Source organism: Grus americana, chromosome 6 (genome assembly GCF_028858705.1).
Source record: "Grus americana isolate bGruAme1 chromosome 6, bGruAme1.mat, whole genome shotgun sequence".
In the NCBI taxonomy this organism is placed as follows: domain Eukaryota; kingdom Metazoa; phylum Chordata; class Aves; order Gruiformes; family Gruidae; genus Grus; species Grus americana.
Genome location: NC_072857.1, coordinates 8,339,279 through 8,361,725, shown reverse-complemented (window position 1 = coordinate 8,361,725; position 22,447 = coordinate 8,339,279). Strand labels below are relative to the sequence as shown.

The following is a 22,447-nucleotide window of genomic DNA, read 5'->3' as shown; positions in this document are numbered from 1 at the left end:
CAGAGGCGCTGATTGGCTTGGCCTTGGCCAGCGGCAGGTCCATCTTGGAGCCGGCTGGCATTGGCTCTATCAGACACAGGGGGAGCTTCTAACAGCTTCTCACAGAAGCCACCCCTGTAGCCCCCACACCCCGCTACCAAAACCTTGCCACGCAAACCCAACACACCACCTCAAAATGATTACTGCCACATCTTCCAAGTATTCATTTTCTATGGATACCTATGGAAAATACTTGTCCTCAAGATGGCATATTCTGGACGAATATTTTTGAGGAAAACAACACAGGTGTTGGGAGCAAGGCAGCAGCAGAGACACTTCTCAGAGCAGATGTTCACCTGAGTACATGTGAGTGCTCGAGTAGTCTAATCAGCCACCTCAGCTGCCTACTGACTTTATGGTGATCTTTTCCTTCTGCCTGGGAATTACACAATGACCAAGTGTCTGCATCTTATCACAGCACTTACCCCTTGCTTTAGAATTTAAGCTTTAATTAAAAGTTTCTACACCTTATGCCTGGAAGGAAGATTTACCAAAACACGAGCAGAACATAAACTTTCAACCTATATAAAGCCTGAGACAACAGCTTAGAAATTCTGTTATTCTTCTTGGCATAATGCTGAAATGAAATAACAGCAGTTCCTAGAGGCAGCTTCACTGAGAACACCAGCTTTTTAATGAACATTAAAGTGCAGTTCTTGTGGGGTTTTTTGCCACCCTTCCCAAAGCAGCCTAACAGATTTTGCCTTCAGCCCTACTGCTTCCCTTTCAACAGTCCCAAATGGAAACCTATACTTTTTTCCTACTTAAAACATATTTAAAAACCAGATATTAACAGACTACAATAAACCAAATTGAACAATAGTATAACGGATATTTTTAGTAGAGCTTTCCTAAAGGCATGCATTTACCCATTTGCTTAGGTGAAATCTCCCTCCTTTCAAATAAACTTGAGCTGCAACTGAGAGTTTCAGAAAATGCTGCGAAATGGCAGGGCAGGGCAAGGCCCCTCCACGGGGCATACAGGCTTGCTTCATTAGTGCCTGCATCACAGCCATTTAGCGACTGCCTCTTGACCATATATTTAACACCATGATTAAGAGCCTGATCCAAAGCCCATTGATGTCAATGGGAATCCATTACTTTCTGCGAGATTTGGGTAAGTAAGTGTACCGCGAGCTGCCCCGTGCCAAGCATCGCCAAAAGGAGGAGCGCTCCACAAAGAGCATTCCCCAAAAGACCCAAAACCACCGGGGCAAGTCACACCCTGCCTGCAGCTGATCCCTATCGTGCAGTTCTGTCTCAGACGGCAAATCTCCCAGCCTCCAGGGAACGGCAGACAAACACTTTAGTCATGGCACACTGCGGAGGGCATACAAAACCAGTTTTGTTTCAGGACAAAACCACAGAAACAATGAGGCACGGCAGCGGTTTCACAAATCTGCAGTCAGTCATGTTGCAGTTTCATATTACATCAGGCCCACTGCTGCACGGGGAGCTGCCAAAAGCCATGGTCCCTCTCCCCAGACCAGGAATGCTCTCCCACTGCCTCTCCTGTGCCCTGTCACACAGCGAAGGGTGACTCAGCTCAGCTCCCATATGGAAATTGTCCCCGCTGCTCACGCACACGAAATCTATCTGTCCATGGAGATACATACACGCTTTTGCTGAACTGAGTCACAATCACAGGACACTGTGAAAAGAAGGGAAGGAAGAGAAACCTGTGGTGAATGGTGGGGCAGAGCTGGACTGGCACACACGGCCACAGCTATCCTAGAATAAAATGAAGTTACATTCAGGTGGGTTTCCAGGAAAAAGAGTGCTATGTGATCTTCTATTGCACATCATTCAGCACAGTGAGGTGTGCTGTGCTTGCACAAAATACCCTCAACCTCTTGCATATTGGTTTTATTCCCTACTGTAATGAAAGAGATAAAGCTATTAAACTTTCCCCATACAAAAATCAAATTTGTCATTTATACTAAGCCAAGTCTATGGATGTTGCAACCCCACCGATGTCCACTGGAGAAGGTTCTAGTAGGCAATTCTTTTGCAAAGATTGGCTTTAAAGTCTCGGGCACCTGTGCACTGTCAGAAATCTATGCAGTACTTACGGCTTTCAGTCACTTACCTAATTACTATACAAGAGCCTTCACAGGATTATATGGGGGAAGAGAGGAAAACAAGGGGCAACCCAACAATTCATCCCCCCTCCTACCTTAACTGAATGCCGGAGATTGTCCCCTGTTCCCATTTCTCTTTCTTCATTCCTGCTCCAGTATGAATGATACCATGCAGCAGACATACTTGTGGGAAGAATGGAACTTCCTACACCGTAGAAATGCTGCTCTTTTAAAATCCTTCAAGCTGCTAAGTATCCTTAGAAGACACAGGTTCAAAAGGTAGGTCCTCTGCCTCCATAGCACTCAGCAACCATACTGATGCTAGAAAGATGAATTAAGCTCAGCTCTACCTACACACTATGCCAGAGACAAAAAAAAAAAAAAGACCAAAAAGCCACTGGTCCTCATTCCTTTCAGTGTAAAAACATTATCTAATCTCACGTTCCCAATCACACATTCATAGGCTGCTTGTGTGCAGGGACTGATAAATACTGAGCCAGTTCAAGATGAACATACACTGCTAAAAGATCAGTCTACAGATGTGAAAGATTTGGACAAGTGGGAACAACTTCAGTTTGTTCTTAGGGCAGTGTTTTGTTGCACCACAGAGACCTGAACAGCTCCAGGACCAAGGTTGGTACAAAGATGGGAACTGAGCTGAAACATGAGGATGCTCTTCCCATTGCTACTGGCACTTGTTTGTGTAGCTGCAATCAAAGAATGCCTCTCACCTGAATTTTGTCAAGACACAAAAATAAATTATTCTATAAGTCACCATTTCTAAGTTTCTTATTGAACAAGAGCACATGCAAAAATTTTACAAACCACTTTGTGCAACACAATTTCCAGTACGTTGCCAAAGACCTAAATTATTAAAAAGCCACAGGCCCGGGCAACACTGCATGGCAGGGAAACATTTGTGTTTTGAGCTCTTCCAGTTCTATTCACCAAGATATACTACTGTAAACACCGAGCACCTCAGGGGATTAAAGAGTTAATAAAAACATAAGAAAATGCACAATTACATAAAATACAATCTGTCAATCAAATATTGGAAATGGACTATGAAGATGCCAGTATAAATGTATGTACTTATACCCAGAGAACACTTCAAACAGTTGACCGTGATTTATACCTGCTGCAGCTGTCACACACACTATTTCTGACGTTCAAGAGCCTATGCATACTGTCAGTTGAAGAAATTTCTAGTTATTTGCTATTTTGTAGATCTGTAAATCACATAAATGCTCATATTATTACCATGTGCTCTGACAGTTTGCATCAACAGACCATCTCGGAAGAACTACAGTGATGAATTATTGATAGTATCTCACATAGCTGGCAAACATTTATTTGAAATGCTGGGATACAGAACCTGCATCTTTCCAGTCTCAAGATCGACCCTAATGTAAGCTATAGCGTAGAAGAGATAAAAAAATATATAGCCTAGCTCTCAATTCATGATCTCATTTTTATCATTCGATGGTTCCCATAAAGATTGTTTATTATTGATGTGAAATGCTGGAACCAAAATATCCTGTAGCTTGAAGCTGGAAGTCTGAGTAACTGAGTCAGTGTGAGTCTTTTGGCCTCCTCTCAATATGCTTTATTTCTTCTATTGAATAAACAAACAGTCCCATTCTGTAATGACAAAGCAAGCCAGGATTTTCCCGTATTGTTTTGACAGATGTTGTCAGGGACTGATTACAAAAACCTGTACACCTAGTAGATATTTACTGCTGTGATTTTCCATAATGTAACTGAACTACATGCAGAATAAACTAATGTCATAGTAAGCTGTGCTAATGAAAAGCCTCTGACTATGGAAATTAAACTGCAAAATAACTTTTCTAACTGCAGAAAAATCTTTTTTTAAAGGCACTGGAGGAAAAATTATGTTATTTGTTACATTGTACTAATGGCACACAAGACTATGATGGAGATGAAAGGACTGATTATCAAAACACCTCAATGTCTGATTCAGGCACCTTGCAGGAGATCAGATCTTTTTCCAAAGGTCTCATTACTCAAAAGCTCTCAGGGAGAACAAGCAGGTTGGTCTCTTTAGTCTATTAATAATGGGTTTGTGCTCTGTTTTTGCAGGTAACTGGAAAATGCAGCAAAGCTGGTGGGGTTCCACTACGACAAATTATTTTAAAGGGTCTTCTGGGGGTTGTGTAGCAGGAGGGTTGGGAGAGGATGCTGTTTAACTGACCACACCTGAGTGTTATTTTAAAAAACAGTAAATAAAAGTAGACCGATTCCTCATTGCAGTTTTATGCGGAATTGTGAAACAGAATGATTTTCCATTATCAGGTGTTAATGTGCCCTTTATAACTGCTAAAAGGAAGACCCTAGACATTGCAACATCATAAACCTTCCTCTTGAATATTATTTTTCAGGTCTGTAGCCCCCACTGGCTCTGACAGTTACTTGTTAGATAGTAAATCACAAGTGAGTACCAAGAGGACAATATACTTTTGAAGCTAAGGGAAAATGAGACCTATGGGATAGGGGGCATCACGGTGAGGGTATTTTCATCACAGTGAGGGTATTTTCATCACAGCGAGGGTATTTTCATCACAGCGAGAGTATTTGGACCAGCAGGTTTACACAGCCAACAGGTGTTTTTGCAAGCTCAGGTGGCTAATAATCCTGGAAATGAGAAACCTTTTGCCCTGTACGACTGACAAAAGAGATATTTCATTATGTCATTTTGTCTGTGCAGAACGAAGCACTACACAATTCATCTGTAAAAGTATATCTCCCCAGTATTTCTCTAGATTCTGCACAGCCACAGAAATAGATCTGCATGTAGGTACACATACACACTACAGGTAGGATTGAAAGAATAAATATAAATAAAAGGACATCAACAACACATTGCACATTTACAACAACTGAATCCTTGTGTGGTTGGTTGGAGTAAGATCCTAACATAATATGGGCAAAAGGTCTAAAAAGTTTCAGTGATCAAAAGTTTTCACTGCTGTCTCTAATAAAATACTTCCTTCAGTGAAAAAAAAAGAGCCATTTTAATTATCTGTGGAAATGTATCATTTGATGGCTTTTCTTATGTTGTTTGCCTTCAGGTGTGTTTTAACAAGCCCAAACCCGAGAACTTTGCAATTTTTCAATTTAGAAGTAACTTTCAATGAAAACTACGGCTGAAAAAAAGGCTTAACTCTTCACCAGTGCAAAGGAAAGCTGAAATGTATTCATGCAATTCAGTGCATTTAGCATCCAGGAGGTAAAGTATTTAGATGGGAATTAGGATATGTTAGTCTTTCCAAGGATGCGAGCCTAAGTGACTTAGGCTTTCCTGGATATCGAGGATAAGATCCAAAGCCCATTTTAAAATCTATAAAATTTTCCAATAATTTATATCACCATTAGACTACAGACCTGATTTGATAGAAATCCCACAGAAGTAGAAATTACCTTCTTAGTTATCATGTCTCTTTTCTTAAAACCTTAACTTTCTTCACTAAAAATTTATAAAAAGCATTTGTTCAATAAACATAATACCACCAAGCTGAAAGCAATGCAGCTGCCTGGTTAGGCCAGAGTCGTGTCTGTTGCCATACTCTGGGAAGGATTATAAACTGCCTAATATCCCTCTGTGCCATAAGTAGGGTCAATATGTCATTCTTTCCATGCAGAGTATTATACAAGAAATTACAAAAGGGCCCTATTTTGATAACATTTCTTTTTATTTGATATACTAATTGCCCAGGAATGGCAAGGTAAAAGGAACTTGTTCCCCTGGTGGAACTTTTAGGAATAGCACTGAGATGGACATACAGTAACACTTTGCACATACATTCTGACCTCTCTTGACACTGCAGATCCTTTTCCAGTTTCCACAAGTTTCCAAGAGGAAGCAAAGGGAGTCATCTTCGTCTATCTGATGTCTCGGTGACGTTTCACTGAGATGATAGTTCACTGGGATTTGCACATCTAAAACTCCCTCCAGGGAAGCTTATGAAAAATATCAGTCTAACCTACTTTCAGGACTCGGTTGAGTCATCCTCTTTCAAGTGCCAATGAGTGCTGATGTCAATGGGAAGATGCAAGGGAGTGCAAAGGGATTTGGTTCAGCTCAGCCTGTCTCCCTCTCTTTTCCACACTTCCCAAACCATGTGAGAGGACTAGTCCCCTGAAATTCACTTCATTATGCCTTAACTAATAGGGCTGACCACAGGGCTACAGGAAAATGCCATTTCCCTCCTGCTCTGGGAGCTCCTACAGCCAGCACTGCCCACCAGCTATGCCTGGTATGTAGCTGAGGCATTGCACAGAAGCCACGCTCATGGATAACCACAAGTTACAACACCAAAAGATGTACAAGTCCATGCGTAAAGAGGAAGACTTCACACGGCTGCTCTCTTATGATCTCCCTAGATAAGTGTGCCCCGCTGCTTCTTCTTGGCTGGTAAATTAAGGTGTGGGCTTTGCCTTGCAGCTGTCTAGGAAGACTTTTAAGAAATTTGAATCCTCATTCTGTGGGAAGAGAAACCCTTGAGACACTACAAATATAAAGCAAAAAAGTGCTGTTGGCCACAACTACTGCAATCTAATTGATCCAAATAAGATACACTTGTAACTATCCAAGGGTGAGAATAATTCTAGAAAAAGTTTTGCTTAGTTGAATCCACACAGCTGATGCCTCTTCCATTAAAATTTCCTGTGCTTTATACACAGAGGTCTACAGATTTATTTCATATCCATGTTATGTTACTCATAAAAATTTGTCATTTGAAATTATTTTAGGCATAATATTTACAAAATTAAGTAAGTAAGAAAGCTTATTGCAGAGGAATTCCAGTTTTGACTGCTGAAACCACTTGGTCCAATCATTTATGGTAGTAAATAAATGTTATGAAACTTCATGGAGAAACTATTATCCAAATTACTGAACAACAACAGAAAAGCCTTTATTATGTTCCAGGAATGCATTTCTGGCAGAGAAAATAACATTCGTATACAATGTCTTTTTATAGATTAGTCGGGGGAAAAAATGACTGCATTGATGTACGGCAAACTGTAGGGAATTTTTTCTTTCCTGAGGAATTACGAGTGACATCAGTTTTCATAATATCTGAGAAGAAGAGAATATACTTTGTTGAAAGAATTCCAGCTTTTTGATTCTGCTAAGTTGTGTTACTGAGACAAACTTCGCATTGTTTATTATTTGCCAAGTTGTGGCTCTGGTGTACATAAAGAAAAAGTGTTTCAAGCTCTCAAATATTTTTCCTGAATAATTATTTCATTGTTTTCTCTCAAGCAGAGCAGCAAAATGACCCTACTGAGATCTGTGGCAGCATTTGCCAGGCACTTGAAGACTCCACCTCCAGTGCATAAAATAGAATTGTCTGTGAGGTCTCAGCAGACTGTTCTCAGGACAGTTATTCCTGGATCATGTCGGTTCAAGCAATCCTCTTCAATGGTCAAAAATGTTGTTCAAAAAACTAAGAAGTACTGGGGTTCTGCAGAGGAAAACAATTTACAAGATTTTCCCCAAGGTGGTAAGGAAAATACAAAGTGTGAAGGGGGAAAAAAAAAAAAAGCCAAGATGATGGGATTTTATGGTAAATCTCCAGGGAAGTCCACTCATTCTCCCCTTAATCACTATCTAACAGGCAGAGCTTTGGGCCACACTAGTGAAGCTCTCCGATCCATCAAACAAATCTTTGCTCTGAATTAAACCTGAAGATCTATCAGACGGGATGTGTTGTCTGTCCCAGCACAAGACTCTTTATGTAACATTTCTTCCCATGTAGAAATAGGAAGGATGAACTTCAACTCCCCAAGTTAACCTTCTCATATAAATGATTCATTATGCCATATGTCGTTAGCAAGGCAATCAATAGGTTGACTATGCTGTTGACTCAAACTTCAGCAGTTCAAGAATTCTTTTAGCCATTTCAATGGGAAAAGGATAAAAATCACGTGTGTGACATTGGTGAGCTACACAAATCACCACATTGCCACCAGTTGCTACCATCGTCCACATCTGCATCACAAAACCTTTCTTAATACAAGTTGACTCATATGAGGAATGGACATTTTTTCCAGTCCTGTACTCCTACCACTCACTTGGCATGAAGGAAGTTAGATTTTGCAGATAAGGAGATCCCAATATTCTTTATAGGTAATTCTGTGACAAGCCAAGAAAAAACACATTTGGTAATTGCAGTCACAAAGGAAGAGTTTCTTAGCATACATACTTCATTGAGAAAAACAGCTTTATTTTTAAACAGCATCTATTAGATGTATTTCTTTGTCTTCAGCATGTGCTTTTTTTAAAAAAAAAAAACCACTCTAGATATACAGGTGCCAGGTCCTTTCTGGTCTAAATTGTCTCCCCTGACACAAATGGACTGCAAAAGTTTGTGCCAGTATAATATGTCCTCTATTTCTTAATGCATCCAGATATGTCATTCAAGAGTATTTCCCCTTTATTTTTTTCACTGATAATACCTTGTATTTTGTGTTTGCATAATTAAGTTTGGCATGGCATATTTTCCTCATAATGAGTGACCCCAAAAGATTTGTTGTGTCAATTGTAGTCCCAGCATATCTTAGCATCTCCGTTTCACAAAACACATACCTAGTGCGATGCAGTGACTGTCCCATATGACAAAAGCAGGAGCTCTCACATGGTTTTTGATTCAGGGGAGAAATTGGGTCAAGCATCTGAACGTATCTGGTTTTGCACAGATTGTTGTTGATCTTTAGCTTGTGATGGAATCCAGATCTCACAAAAGTCAGCAGAACTTTATTTCTCCCCCTATCATGGACATCCTTACTGTCATCCTCTAAAATCAAAATCACTAAAATCTTTGATGAACTTAGTCCCACTGCAGCAGGTCATTTTTAGGTCCTTAAGACCAAATGCATAACCGAAGTACTCAACTGTGGAGTATCAGCAGGATTTCACAGCAGAATGTGTTATGTAGCTGTCTGTCTAGTGAGCGATGTCACACAAAATGACTTTCTATTCCCTTTTCTTTATTAAGAGGAACACTTGACAAATGACGAATTATGCTGTTGAACTAAACTTCAGCAGGTGTTTCACAAGACACTGCTCTACGGGAGGCACAGAGCAGCAGCTTCATACAGTCAGCATTCATTTCTGGAATTTCTTCTTTTGCAAAGTAAAGATTATAATAGTTCAAAGAAAATAATCTGTGTGACTGCCAATAGGCAAGGACATGCTCATCTTTTCAAGAAGTTCTATGACAAGGACTGTCATTGCAATGAATAAACTTAGTTAAGAGCTTCATAGTCAGAGGAATGGTGATGTTGTGGTTGCTAAAGTACAAGCACTTAACTAAGTTGATTTGGGTCTGCTTTTTTTTTTTAACTTTGCCACTGTCACCTGTGTGACTTTTGGCCAACCACTTGTCTGCATTTCTGCCCCACTCTGTACCTCTGTCACTTTGAAATAGCCCTTTTTCCAACTTTTTTGATTCTGACTGTCAAAATATTGGTGCAGGCAGCAGCAGGAGCAGCAGTGAGGCTGGGATGAATGAAATGCCCTAGGGAGTAAGACATTAACCAAGCACCTGGAGTACCACCCCAGGAGTTCTTGTGCTGTCCAGCACCTGCTGCACGAAGCTAGATCCTCTCAGTATTAACAAAGTCCAAATGAAGATGCACCTAGATTCTGATGTCTTAAATCATACTGAAGAATAAGTTACTCTCTAAAGCCACCTCAATCTGTCAATAAAGCATATTCTTGGATGACACCAATTGTCACAGCTGCACTGAGGCTCAGCAAGCAAGTTCAATATAGCAATGACAATAAATCCCATCTTAGGATCCATTCCAATGATAAAAAATAAAGTATTTCCTCATGTTTGCTCTGCTCTTTTCTTCCCTCCTCCCCCTCCTTACTTTTTTTTCTTGTGTATGAAGGAAGTAGCTTGGGGGGGGGCGGAAATCCCTCCAATTAAATGTCCTGGCAGATAGATCAGCCTGCTGCCTTGCAGAAAGATCAACAGTTTTACCATTACAGAAAATTTCTTTGCTCACAGTACAACCTGTATGAAATTCTTAGTAATCAATGAAAGAAACACCTCATTAGCAGATCCTCCATGACTGAGGAGAGGTTAGCTCAGAAGAAGAGATGGAAGGCAATCTCAAAGAGCTAATACAAACTTCAGGGTTACAGATTGGGTTCTGGAGAAATTGTAGTACATGCCTCACTTTGCTAGCAAAGATCTTGCTAGAAGTACCCACATCTTGATTTGAAAACAGTCTTTGTGTTGCACAACAAAGTCATAACATTCCCCAGAGAAGCCTCCATACTCTTCCCTCTATCCATCTCCATTAAATGAACAAAGAATCCATTTACAGATATTTAGTTTCAAAATTACTCAGTATTGGCACTCCATTGCAGTCTCCTGAGGGGACCAACAGCAGTACAGGGGACTTGCTTTCTGTTCTCATAAAGCTCTGTTGTTGAAAGCTAGTCAATAAAACTCTCTTTCAGATTTTACTGTCAATAGTGATACATCATGTTTGCATCACGTACGTCAAGCCAGGCAATCACAAAGCACTTCACAATACCTTATTTCACAGAACAGCTGTAAATGCACATCCCACCTGTACAAAGATAACCCTGCAGCACTGCTTTAGAGCAGGGCATGCACTGTCTGATCACCGTAGCTGTTACCTGTGCAGCCTGGATAATCCTTCAAACCGCCCAGTCAAGTGCTTACCCACCCCAACTGGATTTAGATTGCAAAAGAAAGCAGGATTACATCATTCTCTACAGAATTCTGTAAACCATGAAATTTTACACTTAAATATTCCTTGTAACATGTATTCCTATGTTACAAGAGTGCATAACAATTCATGCACTTCTGAAAAGCTAAATATACATCGCAGTATTGAAAGTAAGATGTTAGCAACAGAAATGGCAAAAGAAAAAAAAATCAGCTCAATGTTTCTCCACAGGAGCATTGAGGTATAAAATGATTTTTAAAAATTAACCTGCGCTAACAAGCATTGCAATAGTTGTTCCTTGCATGTTGCAATGTCAGAGAGTGTTGCCAAAGTTAAGTGTTGCTTTGAATGTGAACATGGTTCCAGGAATGCATTTTGTGCCCCATACAATCTTTTGCAGTGGGTCAGGTTTTTGGTTTTTTTAGCTGTGCACAGCCCTTCTAGACTGAAAAAAGAGGAAGACTATAAATACAGGCATTATTTTGATACTGTCTCTGCATATATCCCCTACAGGCATAGAGGGGATGGAGTGGAAAGAGTAGGAACTACACAGCTACTGTTATTTTCTCTGGAAGGGTGATTTGGAAAGAATAAAGAATTGGCTTTTCCTTTAGGACCAGCCACAAAACTGAGCCAGTGTGGGTGAGAGGCTGGAAAATAGAAGTAAATTACTTTTCTTCCAACAAATGAAGGAAATAAAGGCAGTTCCTTCCTCAGAGCAATCACATTTATACAAATCGGTGTCTAGAGACTCAGCCTAACCCTACAGAAACAAAGCTCACAGTAATGAGTCCAGCTGCTTATCCAGGCGAAGTTCTCCTGGGTTGATGTGACAAAGACAATATTCATGTGGGCTACCACAGAAGAAGCCATATAAAAATTACCCTGAATTCCTGCTTAGTGGTTCCTACCACAGAAGACAGGAAGGGGACAACTCCTTGACTTTGGACAGGAAAATTACTTTGGTCCTGTAGGCAGGGTGCATGTCTGAAACAGTAATTTCATTAAGGCCCAGGATCCATTTTGTGAACCACAGCCACCCGCACTGATCACCAAGGCCTTAAAATCTCATTTAAGTGTGATGTCCTCATTTATCAACTCTAGTTACCACAAAAAAGATTAAGGTTCCGGACTACTGCCCTGAACTGTCCAACTCCAGATAACTAAAATAGTATTTTCATTAGAATTGCTTTCTAGAAAGGAAAGGATCGTCAGCAACTTCACTGTATGCATGATGATTTTATTGCTTAGGTGAGAGGCTGGGGAGTTGCCTGTTCTGCCACCAACAAACTGCGTAAGCAACTTTGAGAAGGTTAATCTTCTCAGTTTATCCATAGGCTCTCTGACAGGTAGTGTGAGATTTGAAATTATCACTTTAAAGACTATAGATTAAGAGACAGAGTCACCATGGCGGTGAAGTTCTGCAGAGAGAGGGCTGCCAGAGGTCTTACAGCTTCCAGATTTTGAAGGACAACCTAAACCAGTATTGCCAGTCCCATGATTTGGGTAATTAAAGGATAGCTCTAAGTTTATGCTTTGTCATTGACAATTGATCATTTGTCATTGACTAGTCAATGACTATTGATCACCTCCCTTATCCTTATGACATAAAACTGCAACATGAAGAATAAAGAAGTTTACCAAAGAACCAGCTCCCGAAATACTAACAAGTGCTCACAGAGCCCTGCCAGTAAGAGATCTCCTGCAATATATTCTGACTTGCCCTACTTACCTCCTACTATTTCCTACTGGAAATCATTCCTACCAAAATTATATTCCTTGTGATATACACATCTGGTATGCATTACTCTTTTGTTTAGGTTTTCCACTAACTATGTTAGAGGGTGTAACCATTTATACTACTTCAGTATTTCTTCTCTTCCTCTACATATTATACAACTTCTATGTTTGGTAATAATTATCCGTCCTCCCAAGAATTTGTCCTCCAACTTTCCTACATGTGATCCACAGAAATCAATGACTGACCAAACAAAATGGAAAAATTATTTTAAAAAATCCCACAAAATCAAAAATCCCAGAACTGAAGCCCCAATGGGATTCATTTTGTAACAGCAAACAGGCCCAAAGTGCAACAGCAATCCATGGTGTGGCTTTATGATACCACCAGCAAGGGACATGGAATGTTCTTTTGTTGTCCTTTACAAGTAAATTACTAGTAATGAGAAGGAGGAGGAAAGAATTGGTCACCTCTCTGAGGACGAAAACTTACTGTTTGATGAAGCTGAAGAAACACGAGTACTATTTTAGTTTCTTCCCGCAATTGCTCTATAAATACACAGTGCAGCAGTTGCACTTACTTTCAGTTCACAGGTCACAAGATTACAAGCCAACTATCAGACACAACTTTGGTGTAAATGACAAATGCTACTTTGTAATCAACATCAGAGATTTTCACTTTTAATCTGGAAAACAAGCACCATGCTTTCGGCTTTTTTTAAAGATATTTTGTTCCAAGTTGTTCATGCTCTGAACATCACTCTCAACTCCCTTGTAAGTCTCAAGTCTCAAAAGATGTTTCCGCCACCATGTTGCACATTGCTGCAGTGGTATTTATCTGGCTAGCGCTGATCAATAGAAGACATAATGATACAGGGTTTTGCATTGAACATCATCCAAACCAGCGCATGCAGAACCCTGCAATTACCTTTCAAGATTCTTTAGAGACTATCAGCCCAAAAGGTCCTATCAGAGCTTTCCAGGACACTGGAATGGTCATGGATATTTAATGTTCACCATGTTTATTAGAAAAGGTTGTCACCATGTTTACCAATTACTCTTAAGTTATTGGAATCTGAGTGTGGTAAGACTAAGGAAAAATGAAGAATTAATTTGCAAAATTCAAAATAAGGCAACATAATTCCAGTTACAGAAATGAACACAAAAATCAAGCATATAGCTGCTTATTTCTTTCATCTTTCTGACCCTGCATAATCCACCTAATGGCCTGCTAGATATTCACAGCTGAAGATTCATTTTTACAGAAACATTTGTGTTCTTACACTGCATTCATGGAAAAGAATCTAGACTTGAAGATCTCACTTCCCTTTACTCTCTGCCACTCTTTGAAAGAGCCACAATTACATTTTCAACCTCTTCTTTCCTCCTGCATCCCCCCCAAGATTTCCTCATCCCTACCTGACCTGAGACTAGATTTTCATCCTTCCCAGGCACCAGTCCTGTCATCAGCATGGCCAGGTGTGATTATCACTCAAGAGAGTTGAGTGTTTGGCAAATCCCTGTAAAGACCGTTAGACCATTGCGAGGCAAAACGCTAACATTCAAATCCCAGGTCAATGTGAGCAGTACGTTACTGCCTCACATTTGAGGACAGACCAAGTGTGCTGGAGCGATAATGAATTTAGGAAGGAACTGTGAAAGATGCACCAAATGTACTCCAAGCTAACACACTCCTCCCACAGCCTCCCATCGTATACAGCCTCCTTCCAACCCTTTGTCCCTTTGCCAGGAGGACTGTGGACCCCAGGACCAGCTCCGATGACCACGGTGGAAGATAGAGCAGCAGTGGGGAAGCACAGGTCATGCAGCTCCTGTCACAGAAACCAGTGCCAAACATCAAAGTTATCAGGGCTGACACAGGGCAAAGGCTCCATTAGGCCAATACCTTCACTTGTACCTGAACATCATACCTGAGTCATTATGAAGGATTTGACTGCAGCACAACATAAAAAGCAGAGGCGTCTATCCTCACAGCTACTGGAGAATATTACACACTTAGGAAAAATGCACCTGCTGCCCAGGTAGGAGTTTTGCTACTAGCTAGGCTTCAGGTTGGGTGACACTTTCATCTTTATCCACTAATTAGCTTGACATCCCTCTGCTGCTGTACCATTTCCCATAAGTATAGGGTCAGGTTCTTTTCTCCAGAATTCTCTAAAACACCAGCAAAATTATAAGAGAAGCAATTGTAAATCCGACCTAAAATGAATAGATCTTTTAATGTAGAAACCAAAGATCACTTTGCTTTTCAGAAAACCAGCAGAATAGCCATTCTCCAGTCCTATGGGCAGTATAAGCATTACAGACTCCATGTGAGTCTTTAATAAAGGACAGTATATGCTCTGATACCCAAAGATTTCAGAGTTTGACCTGCCAAAGACATGAAGTAGTAGTGGCTTTTACTGTAGCAGAATCACTGAGTAATACCACCCAGGGGAAAACTCCAGGAAAGTTCTCATCTGTTTGCCATTATAAATTATGCCGACCCTTCAGTTGGACTTAGGTAATTTTCCCTGTGGAGACACACCAAAGTTGTACTACTTTTCAGCAAGTCATTCTGGGGAAAAGCCCAATAGAAACCTGCCTATGTTTTGGCAGAATTTAAGGGCTAATATCCAAGGAAACAATCCAGAAAGCCAGCTTTCCAAAGGATATTTAACCCTGGGGACACCTAAAAATTTTTAAGTGTTCCCAAACTATTTCCTCAACACCTGTGCAGAAGTGCACTACAGTTTGGAAAGTTTCATACGTAGCTCCGCTTAAGCTCCACCAAGCTCCAGAGACCAAGCAGCAGTGTGCCTACAGGTCAGTGAGTTCCCTGAAGAGACACTTGCTCACTGTTTAATTGTACAGCAAATGAGGCCCTGATTTGCAAACAGTTAAGCCCCAGCCAAATGCTGGTACAATGAGATCAAGAGGGAAATACAGATGTGCTAATGCATCCTCTTCACCTGCTTGTTTGTATACTTTCTTAGCACCTCTCTCACTTTCCTTAAGGTAACTGGTATATTAGATGAATCACTGGACCTAGGGGATGCATCTATCATTGCACATATGCATAAAGAAAAAGTAAATGACATGAAAAATGTTATTATGCAGGAGGACCTAGATTCATCTTTTGATTTATAGTGAGTGAGTCAAGTCTGCTTAAGACAGAGGCTTAGTTTGAAACAAGTTTTGTCATTGTTAGCCCTGAGGTTCCACCATAAAAAGACAACTAACAGCCTGCTTTTTGGTGGGTCTACACCCAGTTATCAGCTTCCTCATTTATCAACTTTAGAAAGGGGTTATTTGGTGTTTTGTAATAAAAATTTACTTATATTGCACTGTTCTTCTGCAGCTCTCAAAAATACCCTGAACTGGCAGTTTATTAGACACCAGCATACAAAAGAAATTTCTGTTAGTATTAGCAAACTATCGCAGTCTTAGCTGTTTGGGTCAATCCCACTTCCTTATGATCAGCTAACTATTCTTTGCACTCTTCTGTACCCCTATTGCCTTTGGGTTTGTATCAAATCTTTAATGCTATCATAGACTAGGTGCTGCTAAAACTTATGTACATTATTCTTTATTATTTTATGTATACTATATATTGCATAAACAGACAGTCATTTCTATTTCCATAATACTTACCGAAATTAGATACACATTGACCCAAATTTGGTAGCAGTGGCTGGTGAGTAGGACTTACCCCAACAAAGCAGTTTCATTCTATTTAATAGATTTCCCTCTGTGAATAACTGCCAGTCAATAAGGGTATTTGGAAAAGAATACCAACCCCTCAATTTAGAGATTTTTAGTGTTGATTCTCTTGAATTTTCTTGGGTTTAACTGCATTACAGTTATTTTCATTGCATATGTGTACTCATATTTATGTTTCTTGACAAATGCCTTTAAAACTTGATTTTATAATTTAATTGACATTTATTTTGGCAATAAGCTTATTTCTTATGAGCCTCCCTTTGGCACGTGCTCTGTGCTACTTACAGATTAACAATTAACAAGGCACATTTAACTGAACCCCTACTGCTGCAATATGATCTGTCACTATGAAATTTGCAGGAGTCTTTACTTTACTCACAGTTAACAAAAGTGAAGCCAAAACAGACTGACTGACCATGATATGCTGGAATAGGAAGCAATCAGGAATTTCAAATTATTTCATATGAATTTTATATGTTAAGATACAACAACAGGTAGAAACCAATACTTGTTAATTCTGGAAGATATTTTTCTGATTTCATTTATGACTTCCTGATACAATTAAGAAAAACCTCAGATAACATAGGAAACTCTTTTCATTCACCTAATTTCAACTGTTTGTTTAATACTGAAGGGGTAAAGACAGTATTCTCAGATAAAATGTTACAGAGAAAAAAACCCACTCCAAACTGTCTATAAAAATCTTTGTTTCCATTTCTAAAATCAGCACAACAATCTACTAAACAGATTAAGATTAAAATAAAATTTTACAAAGGCATATTAAAAGCAGAAAAATTTGAAATCTCACTTTTAGGCAGATGCAGGCATGACTCTAACACGACTGGAAAGTACCAACATTCAAATATAATTGTGTATTAAGAAGTCTGTAAAGGTTCGTGCATCTATTGGACACAGTATCAGCAGTGACTTCCTGGGTAATGTCTTTCACCTATTTATACAGTCTGTGTTATCATCTGAGCTTTTTCCAAAACATGAGGTTAAATAAAAAGTGTTAATGGCATCTTTCAGTGCCACTAACTGTAAACTTCTTTTATAATAACATTTAAAGCATTAAACAAAAAATCTCTCCTTACTTACAAGGCAAAGCAGAAAAGGAAGATCATTCATTACACCCCATTCACTATTTTCTGTTTCATTCTGTAAATATTATAGTGCTACTGAGAAAAAATATAATGTCTGAGGTTCTCAGATCTTCCTTCAGAGTTTTAATCATTTGCTTCCCAAGAAGGGGTTTAACAAATACCACACTGTTCTGTCAATATTTGTATGCAGCACCACATAGGGCAAGCTGCCAAACTTGCATGGCTTAAAGAGCCAAGGGTAGAAAACTGACACCCTAACAAACACACTCCTGCTTTGTCTCTTTTAAGGTGGTGGTAAAAGTGTCATCTTTGCTTCTGACTGCAGTTTCGGAAAGCTCTTTGTTTGATTGCTTTACTTCTACAGAAATGCATTATTTAATAAACTTCCTTCACCAAACTTCAGAGATTTGTTTCATGCCCAAATGTTTCTTACGCAATTATAAGCCTTTTGCTCTCCACCAGCTGCACTTTAAATGTATTTTAATTGGCTGGAATTTAGAAGGAATCCATTTGGCAGTCATTTACATTTGAAGCACGCCCCTAGCAGCTGAAACAGGCCCCAGAAGCAGCCCGATTACTTCATCAAAAGAAACTGCTTGAATACCGTTGACTCCTACATAACTACAGTGAACTCTATTATATAGGTGTGGTGATGTAATTAATAATTCTCTGCTCAATTTTTGCTTACACTGGGAGCAGAATGCATTACCAACTCATACATTTACAGAGCGCTCTGCAGAGTTACAGTGCTCAGCATTCGTTTTCGAACATCACTGTGTTTCCAGAGAGAGGCCTTTCTTGTGCTTTTTTCTCTATCTGATCTAAACAGTGATGTGGCTCTCACGCTGCTATTATTGTTTCTATACTTGCAGCACATCCAGAATGTTACCAGCTGGATTTTTGTATATAACATTATTTTAAAAGCTTCTAACGTGCTAGATAGTCAAGGATCAAAGTATAAACTAAGTTTAGTACATTACATTAGGAATGGCTTAGTTTTCCATTTCTCTCTATTTTTGGGTTCCTGATGTGTATTGTAAGCCAACTTCGCAGAGCCGTAATTTAATGTAGTAAGATCACCCTATTCTGCAGTTTGTTATGCAGAGGTTTAAGAGTTGACAGCAGTAGGGAGAGCTACCAACAGCTGCTCAGAAAAAAAGAATGAGAAGACATTAAGGAGAGAACCACAAGAATTCACACTGTAAAATGAAATATTTAGGATGAATGTAGCAACATTAACAAGTCAGATTTAAAAACAGAGAGACATTCCAAGTGATGCTGATTGAACGCATGGTATCTGAAAAAGCCAGAGCTCTGCAATCCATGAAAGCTCCTGTGAAATTGTAACTGCTTGAGAGTTCACTTATCATCAGTGTACCACAAGAGGATGAAGGAGTGAAAGAAAAGGGATTATTCTCTAGCTGAAGTACAATGAGAACTGTTTTCTACATTTAAAAGGTGAATAGTTCTTGAAGTGAAGTTATGACAATACTTGCCGCCTACAGAGAAAAGCAGCGCTTCAAGTGCATTGTATGAAAAGGAGAAGGATTAATGCCACAGAGAGAGACCATTATACTATAGAAGAGCTGCATATTTTAATAATTTGACTCCATCTAACTCTGGAAATTTCCATAGTTAACTGGCTTATACTCCTAAGTAGAAATCCTCAGTGTACTGAAGTCTTAAGGGAACTGGAAGTATCACTTAAAAAAAAAAACACAAACCAAAAAAACCCAAACCCAAACATGCAGAAATAGCCAAAGCAGATGATAAATTATGAGAAGACCAAACTTGTTACCTTTTAACTACCATATGATACTTCACTGAGACAGGGCCAAGCAGCTTCCCAGAATCTCTCTGCCTTGTTATGGTAACCCAGTGTATTGCACTCAATTCATGTATTTCATCCTCAAATATATTAATGACATATAGAAATATTCTTGCCTTCCTTCTTTTGAAGGCACAATGCCTGTGACCAAGCTGGGACATGAACCCAGCTCCTCTAAGCCTTCCTACCTTCATTAGGTCACGTATATATAATTGTCCCACATAGAGACATTTGCGGCTACAACCCAGATTAGAGCTGACTCATGGTAACAGCTGAAAAGCACAAGGAAGCATCTTAGATCTTTGAAAGTCAAAAGAAACAGAAGTGGAGGCTTAAATCCAGACTTCTCTCACCCTCATGCAAGCAGAAACGAAAGATTAGAGAACTGCTCATCTTTATCTCATCTGTAGCCTACCAAAACAAATGACAAAACTCCCACTGAGTTCAAAAGGTGATATGGATAGGAGAAGAAGATGAATTGCAGAACTATTTGTGATCTCAGCTATAAATGAAAAGAAAATCCTGGATCATTACAAGCAACCAAAATACACCACATTTGAATTCTTACTCATGCATCATTGAAAACGTTACACTTTTCCCACCTGACTTTATGTGTTTATTTAAAAAAATAAAAAATCTTCCTGATAGAAGTGCTATAGTGTAAATATCCAGGGAAGTATCAGTATGAACTGCATGGTGGATGAAGAGGAGTTCTAGACAGGAGGGCGAACAGCAGCACGCATAACAGCCTGCTCCTGTCCTCCTGCCTCTGCCAAGTGGCAAGCAGCAAACTTTGGAAAGAGAAAGGTCAGCGCTCTATTGATGCTGTCACTCTGGGAATCCCCTGCGTTGTCATGGGCTGCACGATGACAGCCATGAAGCCTTGATGTGCCATTGATTGTTATAGGACATTGAAGACAATTGGCCATTATTTAGATTCAATATCTATCTTCACAATTATTTAAATGTGAGACACTGGCAAATGTTTCCAAAGAAACAGTACCGGTGTGATTTTCAAAAGAGGGGGACTGATTTATTTTCAAGCCTCATGTGAGATTCGAGTCACAGCCACAACAAGCCTCAGAAAAGCTGTACACTAAACTGATTTTCTGGTAGCAGTTCTGCAAGAAAACCCTTGCATTAACAAAACCTAAGCATATGAAACATTTACTATTAAGACAGTTAATAGCCCTAAGCACAGTGAAAAGAAAAAACATTACTTTGAAATTTCAGAAACTATTAAAAAAAGAAGGCAGAGAGAGAAATATGGGTGCTATCAAAGGAAAGATAATCAATCCTTCAAAAGCAGAGACGTCAAGCAGTAAAGAATACTTCCACCATGCCTAATGGCAATTCTTTGCTGCCTTCCTTCCCTAACTACTGTTGGCATTCAGCTGGACGAGAGGGGGAAAAAAAATACAGTAGTACACACAAGCAAAAATGAACTATGGCAAAGGAGAAACCCCACAGTGAATGAAAAGCTTGTTTTCTCTTATGCAAATGCTATGCATCAATGAACCAGTTTCCAGTCTAACAGAACCATCTTCAGGAGATATATAAGGCTATTAGTGTAACTGATACCTGGTTAAAAATGAAGGAGGTAAGGGGGATGAGAATGCAAGCATGTAGGATTTATTAAAACAGGAGCCCAGCAGAGTCCTAGTGAAACATGACAAAAGACAAGAAGAATGATGTCTCTGAAAAGGACACTAGAAAGAATATGTCACCTAGCTGGTATGCCAGAAACCAGGAGGTGGAAGTATTAAAATAAGGCTTATTGCAGGCTTTAAAACTAAGTGAAAACACCAACCGCTCAAGTTATTTTTCTTTTATCTGGAGACTACTCATGTGAAATGCTGTGAAGGCAAATAATTGGATGATCAGACTCTCCCTGGGCCTAACTGAGGTGAGCAGGCAGAAGGAAAGCAGAGGAGAAATTGCAACCTTTGAGCTCACAAAGTGGGATTACCTCCATACATTTTACATCACTTTCTGCCTCCCCATCTTCCTTCTGTACATTTCAAGATTTCCAGATCTGGGCAGGCAAATGTAGGATAACAGCAGACTTAAGCTCCACTGGCCTATGATATTTGCCTAAGCATCACTCAAAAGGTGTCATAGCACACGCACAACTCCACCATGCTGTGGTGTATGAGAAGATGTATATTTACGAAAATACATTTCCTTCTCTCACCTTCTTTTGAAATCTGTTTCTGCATCCCTTGCTCCCTTCCCTGAAGAAACTACAGCCAATTCAGGCCTACATACATATAGGGCATATCTTCATGAAGACTGTATAAAAAACTTCTGAAACTCACAGCATGGATGCCAGGTCCTCGGCACGATTATACTCCACTACACCACTCCTGCTGCATTGCACTGCGTACTCATGTTGACATATCCCCAGAGGAAACAAGGCTTAACGAAAGCAAGATGCCCAGTTACTGTGTTATGCTTCTGAATAGCAAAGTCGAGGCCTTGTAAACAAAACAATATATACAAAAGATATCTGATTTTTTTTGGATGGCAGTGACTTGATTACAAGACCTTGATACTGTGCAGTAGTGGAATGGGTGAGGAAGACAATCACATTCCTTGTGCATTAACACCTCACCTTATTGAAAGCAACAGCAAGGGATTTGGGAATGTTAGAAACCAACTCCCTCCTTTGCAATAAGCAGCACTCTGGGAAATGCTTCCATGTCAGCAGTCTATGGGGAGTTCAAATGTCATTTGCCTGTACCTACTTTGAAGGAACAAAAATCTCTGATACTGAAACTGGAACACAGGGCATGTTACGGAAATACCAAGAGCTGAGATGATAGACACCCTTTGACAGATCAGTTCCCTAAAGCTGTGTGCATTGTTGGTCTATTATCTGCTACACACACTCCTGCGACAAGGTATTTGCAGCACTAATACATTCTTCTAAGCAGGCCCCAAACAGTGCTAAATATGGAAAAGATTTTTCAAACAATAACAATCAGTTTGTGTCCAAGGCCAAATTCATACCTTCAGCAAATCTGGCTAGGCACAAAGTCGTATTACTCAGCAGTAACATCAGTTTGGAAGCTTATTGTAATATCAGTATTCATGGACTTCTTACCATCACTTCTCAATTTTTCTCTGCAAAATATTATCAGTTTCTTGCTGCTTCATATCATTTGAAAAGGGAAAAGATATTGTAAATATGAGTTTGT

The 22,447-nt window shown here is 39.7% G+C and overlaps 1 protein-coding gene across 2 annotated transcripts in view; it reads right to left on the bottom strand.

Moving 5' to 3' along the window:
* NCKAP5 (NCK associated protein 5) overlaps positions 1-22,447 on the bottom strand; it is a 516,605-nt gene that overhangs the window by 409,198 nt on the left and 84,960 nt on the right. Inside the window, exon 1 of one of the 2 annotated variants that reach the window (XM_054830046.1) lies at positions 17,415-17,466. The exons of the other annotated variant lie outside the window; for it this stretch is intronic. The gene's annotated coding sequence lies outside the window, so the exon portion shown is untranslated. Of the gene's footprint in view, positions 1-17,414; positions 17,467-22,447 lie in introns of those variants that run through there. 2 annotated transcript variants of the gene reach the window in all.